Source organism: Pempheris klunzingeri, chromosome 10 (genome assembly GCF_042242105.1).
Source record: "Pempheris klunzingeri isolate RE-2024b chromosome 10, fPemKlu1.hap1, whole genome shotgun sequence".
Lineage (NCBI taxonomy): Eukaryota > Metazoa > Chordata > Actinopteri > Acropomatiformes > Pempheridae > Pempheris > Pempheris klunzingeri.
In genome coordinates, this window is record NC_092021.1 from 2,939,338 (window position 1) to 2,945,558 (window position 6,221).

At 43.5% G+C, this 6,221-nt stretch overlaps 1 non-coding gene across 1 annotated transcript; it reads right to left on the reverse strand.

Annotated features, from left to right (window-relative positions):
• Positions 1-5,902: 5,902 nt before the first annotated feature.
• trnaa-ugc (transfer RNA alanine (anticodon UGC)) lies at positions 5,903-5,974 on the reverse strand. The gene has a single exon. It is a non-coding gene; the product is annotated as a tRNA-Ala (tRNA).
• Between the last annotated feature and the right edge of the window lie 247 nt (positions 5,975-6,221).

Here is a 6,221-nt window from a genome sequence, read left to right on the forward strand (position 1 = left end):
CTTCATGGGAGACGACCAAGGAGGACACCACTGTTGAAAGCAAATCATAAAAAAGCAAGACTGGAATTCACGAAAATGCATATTGACAAGCCACAAAGCTTCTGGGAGAATGTCCTTTGGACAGATGAGACAAAACTGGAGCTTTTTGGTAAGGCACATCAACTCTATGTTCATAGACGCAAAAATGAAGCATACCAAGAAAAGAACACTGTCCCTACTGTGAAACATGGAGGAGGCTCGGTTATGTTCTGGGGCTGCTTTGCTGCATCTGGCACAGGGTGTCTTGAATCTGTGCAAGGTACAATGAAATCTATCAAGGCATTCTGGAGAGAAATGTGCTGCCTAGTGTCAGAAAGCTTGGTCTCAGTCGCAGGTCATGGGTCTTCCAACAGGATAACGACCCAAAACACACAGCCAAAATCACCCAAGAATGGCTAAGAGAAAAGCATTGGACTATTCTGAAGTGGCCTTCTATGAGCCCTGCTCTAAATCCCATTGAACATCTGTGGAAGGAGCTGAAAATCTGGAGAAGACACCCTTCAAACCTGAGACAACTGGAGCAGTTTGCTCACGAGGAGTGGGCCAAAATACCTGTTGACAAGTGCAGAAGTCTCATTGACAGTTACAGAAATTGTTTGATTGCAGGGATTGCCTCAAAAGGTTGTGCAACAAAATATCAAGTTATGGGTACCATCATTTTTGTCCAGGCCTGTTTCATTAGTTTGTTTTTTTTAAATAATTCTGTTGAATGACAATTCAAAAGTAATGGCTGATTTTGATTGTTTAATTTTCAATACATTTTTATTTATTGTTGCTTTTGTAAGTTTCAAGTGATTTTAGTGACCATTGTGGGTTTTTCTTTCATTAACAGAGGGGTACCAACAATGTTGTCCACGTGTGTAGTTGCAGTATCTGGCCAGTAGGTGGAGCTGTGTGCATCAGGTACCAATAGCGGACGCCAGTCTCTGATAGAGCGAGACGTCAGACAGTACGAGTAACACGGAGCAACACAGACCTTAAGACTGATATGTTTTTGTTACCATTTCTGCAGGTAAGATGCTCAAAAATCATAACCAGGAGGAAATATGAAAATAATATAACATGTATAAGCCTTAGACTGTGACATATAGTGATTTGAATGAATGGAGACGAGTGAGTCATTGTAAGGAGTGCTAACTGAGTACAGCGACGCAGCGCTAAAAATGTTAAAAACGAGATAGAAAACTGTTTTCTAAAGTGAGAAACAAGCAGCCGTAGATAGAATCACAAACAGGGATAAGACTTGTGGCTAGAGAATGAGTTGGAAGGTAGTGATGGCGAGATGAAGCTTCATGAAGCATTGAAGCTTTCACACATGGGTCGAAGCTTCATGGTGCTTCATTTGCTCTACTGCGCCATCAAGTGGACAAATAAAAGTAAGACAGCCAGAGTGGTTGAAGTGACACCATGGCTTCGCTATGTGAAGCTTCATTCATTCATCTTCTACCGCTGAGTCCCACTGAGGGCTCTGTCATCGGGCGAGAGGCAGGTTCACCCTGGACACCCTTGTACTGTTTGATAGGGGTTCTTTTCTGCTTTTCTGTAAAGTAATTATTTACTTTCAATTGTAATAATGACTAGAGAAAGAAAAGTGAATGTGCTTGTGCAACTTGTTGTTTTGGGACTGTGCTTGTGGTACTAGGAAGGACAACCTGTACAAAAAACAAGGAGGGGCAGTTTTATTTGTTTTTATTCAAAAATATCAATTTTTCCACAGTGCTGGGACTCAGGCGGTTTCTTTTTTGGCACAATATTTCTCCCGCCTTTGAAAATACCCTTTCACAAGGGACAGATGAAGCTGGGGTACAAAGAATTTTCACAGCTAGTTTGTACAAGTTTGGATATGTCTGCTGTTGACGTTTCCAATACTCCAGGGGGTCCTGCAGTATTGTGAGATTTGGCTCTCCAAGGTACATTTGAACTTCCACTGTTGCATCAGCCGTGATGTTTTGGGTTCTTGTCTGCTGGACTGTGGTGTTAAATCGCTGCCACAGTCTGCTACCTAAAACAGAAAAACAGGCTGTAACATGTGACTGCATTCAAATACACAATGACAATGTATCCCTTACATGAACTTGCAGGCTGAGAAGCTTCTGATGTGTGTGGCTGTGAAGAGGATGATGATGAAGATGAGGATGATGATGACATGGCATTGGTTCTCATTACTGCAGCACACCCAGTTGTGAGCCTCCTCTCTGCCTCTGCTGCTTTATTAGTGCTGAAGAACCCTATTTTATGATGAACACATCTACAGAGTTATTGCTAAACTTTCCTGGCTGGTTGTGTCACTACGCTGCCACGTTTTGGAGCCTACAACAAGTCACAGTAAGACATGAACAGTTTTTGCCATAATTCTAACAATTTTTTGTATAGACTGTTTTAACTTGACAACATTAACGACCAAAAAGAGACAATAGAAAAAACTGTCAATGGCAATGTGAGAAAATGATGGCAACTAGTCTGGCCCTAATTCAGGTTCAGTGTTTGCTTTTTTCAGACCTCCCTCCACACACACACGCTGTGCTGGCTCACAGAAAGAGCAGGTCATCTTCATTTTGGTCAAGGCTTTCTATGGCAGGTTCATCAACTGAGGGAGCTGACTTCAATGAGTAAGCAGCTGATGTGGCAAAAAGCTGCAAAACATTATCAGGCAGCTTGTGCTCATAGCAAGCCTCAGCAGACAACTTCAGACCAAATCTGACATACAGGATGGAGTTAAGGGTCTGAAGTTTGCTTTTTACCACACTCATCTGGCTGAATAATCTCTCGACTTCAGCATTGGAGTGTGGCAAGGACAAACAGACACAGCAGCCATGGCAAGTTCCTGAAACCTGATATCAGCTGCATCCCTGAACTTCCAAATCTCACCCCAGAAGCCCACGCCATTGGTGGACAATCTTGTCTATCTCTGCAGGAGAGTAGCCAAGGAGCTTGGCTAATTTGTCTATTTCTCCCAGGCTCTTATTGTGCTTTAGAGTTTCCTCTACATTGAAAACTGACATGTACTGCAATGTTTCAATGTTGTCCGGCAGTCTCACCCTCAACTCATTAGTGAGGGAGATGGTGAAGGCTACACACCGCTTTCTGACATTGTTCTTCTCCTCAGGCGCAAGGTGGAGCTCAGCTGCCTTTGACTCAAGAAGGTAACCAAGGTACAGTTTGGGACTGATGTATCCATCAATTGGCTCTTTGAGTACATCAGTATTTGCCAGTGGATTCAGCACCCTGCTACTCACAGACTTTATCAGGCTAACCAAGCTGTCAAGGAGCTGCTTCATGTCTCTTTAATGTCTGCCACTAACTTGCTATCTTCCCCGGAGCCTTTCTGTGCTTTTCTCATCTCTCTGGTTCCTGTGGATCCTGGTCCTGGTCCTGCTGCTGTGGTTCTCTGGTTCCTGTGGATCCTGGTCCTGGTCCTGCTGCTGTGGTTCTCTGGTTCCTGGTCCTGGTTCTCCTGCTGTGGTTCTCTGGTTCCTGTGGATCCTGGTCCTGGTTCTCCTGCTGTTGTTCTCTGGCTTCATGAATCACTGCTGTGGTTAGAATTATGGTAAAAAATGTTCATGTCTTACTGTGACTTGTTGTAGGCTCCAAAACGTGGCAGCGTAGTGACACAACCAGCCAGGAAAGTTTAGCAATAACTCTGTAGATGTGTTCATCATAAACAAAATGTGATCAGTTCTTTTCAGGGAGTTCATTCCACAGTGCAGGTAGAAGTTTGGGTTCAGGTGTTTTGCATTTTTGAGGACACAGCGCCCCCTTGTGTCCTGTAGGAGTAACTATTTATCAATGTTCCTCCACTGGTTTTCTCTTTTTCACTGTTTTTTCTTTTCATTTATTATATCTTTATATATCTTTACTTTTAATGAGTCATTCAATGATATGTGTTAGCACTGTTCATTTGGGATAAATAAAAACAATGTGAAGTGTGTGGACCTGCCCGTTGTGCTCTTTTATGTCCAGGGAGCCACATCTGGCCATTTTTGCAGCAAGCACATGAGCCAGAGCCCGTCTGCCCTGTGCCACGGCTCTGTGAAGAAATCTGGCAGTTTGAAAAGAAATGACACAGTTAGATTATATCCACATGCAAATGACTTCAGACTGTTTATCCACTACTTTGAGCTATTTCATTATTTGACTATGCCAGCCACTTTTAGTTGCCCATTTCAACCTCTTTGCTTGCTAACTAGTGTTCAGTCTTTAATACCCCTGCCAGGAATGACTGCTTTAAATTGCTGACTTTGAACCGTGTTGGTCCGTAGTGAAAACCGTGAGTTTTCATCAAAAGCTGTTGCCTTGGTGGCGTCCAAACTTGTCGGCGTCCAAACTTGTCATGATCAATAAGAGTCCCGGCCTGAAGACATCTACATGCCAGTTAGCTACCACAGTCATTTTGCCACCTAGTGACAACAGGAAGTAAGACTTTTGTGCCAATCATCATTTGATGTGCATGACATTGCCCGACATGCAACAAAGGTGCGAGGGCCCTTCAACGCTGCTTGCAGCTTTAATTTCGGATGCATTTCCTCACATTTCAATAGGGTCCTCGCAGCGCTTGTGGCTCGGGCCCTAAATATACATAAGCAGCTTTGTCACATGGCTTGTTATTCTGCTGAAAGTAGCCATTAGAAGATATGTTGAATACAGCAATGAAGGATATGGTCAGCACACAGATAAGGACACATGGCTGAAGTTATGATATAGACTACCGCATATGAACCCACTATATGTAATACTGTTACAGGATTACAGTGTGGTGTAAAGACTAAAGATGTTGGAGATGCTGGGGATTGAACCCAGAACCCCAGAACCTCAGTGGTATTTCAACTGGCCAATGAGTGCCTTAGTACCTCTATGGATACTGATGATAGGATAGGGTAAGTTCTGTATGTTATGATAGAAAATTGACAGTAATTATTCACTAAATTGTCAGTGTATTAGGTTCACCAAGCTAAAGAGATCAATTGTCTAACACAACAGTCTCTTCCACAGAATCATCCTTAAGGTTCATGGGGCGCTGGAACCAATCCCAGCTGACATTGAGTGAGAGGCGAGTTTACAACCGGACAGACAACAGTCAGACAGACAAACAGAGAACACACAATCATAATGCCTCAGTTGTACCTGTAATTAGGATCGACTGAAATTATCAGTTTACCGTTTGAAACGTACAAAGTATTTGGGAATCAGTGACTTTGATCAAAACCTGTTTGCTTCATGTTTGCTCCTTTCCCACTTGAGTTGTCTGGGCACACTCTGAGCAGAGACTTGCCTGCATCAAAGGCTTATCCAACATTCCGGAACATGACTTGTCAAAGTGATGACACATCAAAGGACCTTTTGTGAAAAGTCTCATCAGGCACCAAGGGCCCAATCTCTGGATAGCGCTTATCCTTAAGGGTCGAGGGAGAGTTCCCAGTTGACATTGGGCAAGAGGTGGGGTAAAACCCTGGACTCCTCAACAGTCAATCACAGGGTCAATACATAGACACAGACAACCACTCACACTCACACTCACCAGCTGAGAACAGCAGGCGGCTGGAGAAGCTGGTTAATAAGGCTGGCTCAGAGCTGGATACAAGTCTGGATTCACTGGGGATGGTGGTGGAGGGACGCACACAGTGCAAGCTGCAGGACATCATGGACAATGTCAGCCGTTGCATTCCCTAGAATGGGATGGACGACAGACAGACAGACAATACAGAATCATAATGCCTAAGTCATCATCTGTAATGAGGACTGGATAGGTGGATGTATGGCTGGATGGAGGGACGGACATATGGATTGGCAGACAGATACCATTTTGATTTAATGACACACAGCACAACTGTGGTGTAAGGGCTTTTTGTGCTAAACATTAATTTGTTGGAGATGCTGGGGATTGAACCCAGGACCTTGTACATGCAAAGCACACACTCTACCACTGAGCTACATCCCCTCTCTTGTTTTGAGTATTTCAACTGCTCAATGAGTGTCTTCCTACCTCTATGGCTAGTCATGATAGGGTAGGGTGAGGAAGTTGTGTATGAAAGAAAATTGACAGTAGTTGTACACTAAGTTGTCAGCTTATTGCATGCACCAAGCTAAAACTGATGGTGTAACACAACGGTCTCTTCCTCTCTTCATGAATGTTACACAGTTGAGTTTATATTCAAACTGCTTAGAGAGATGTTGTTATGGTGTTA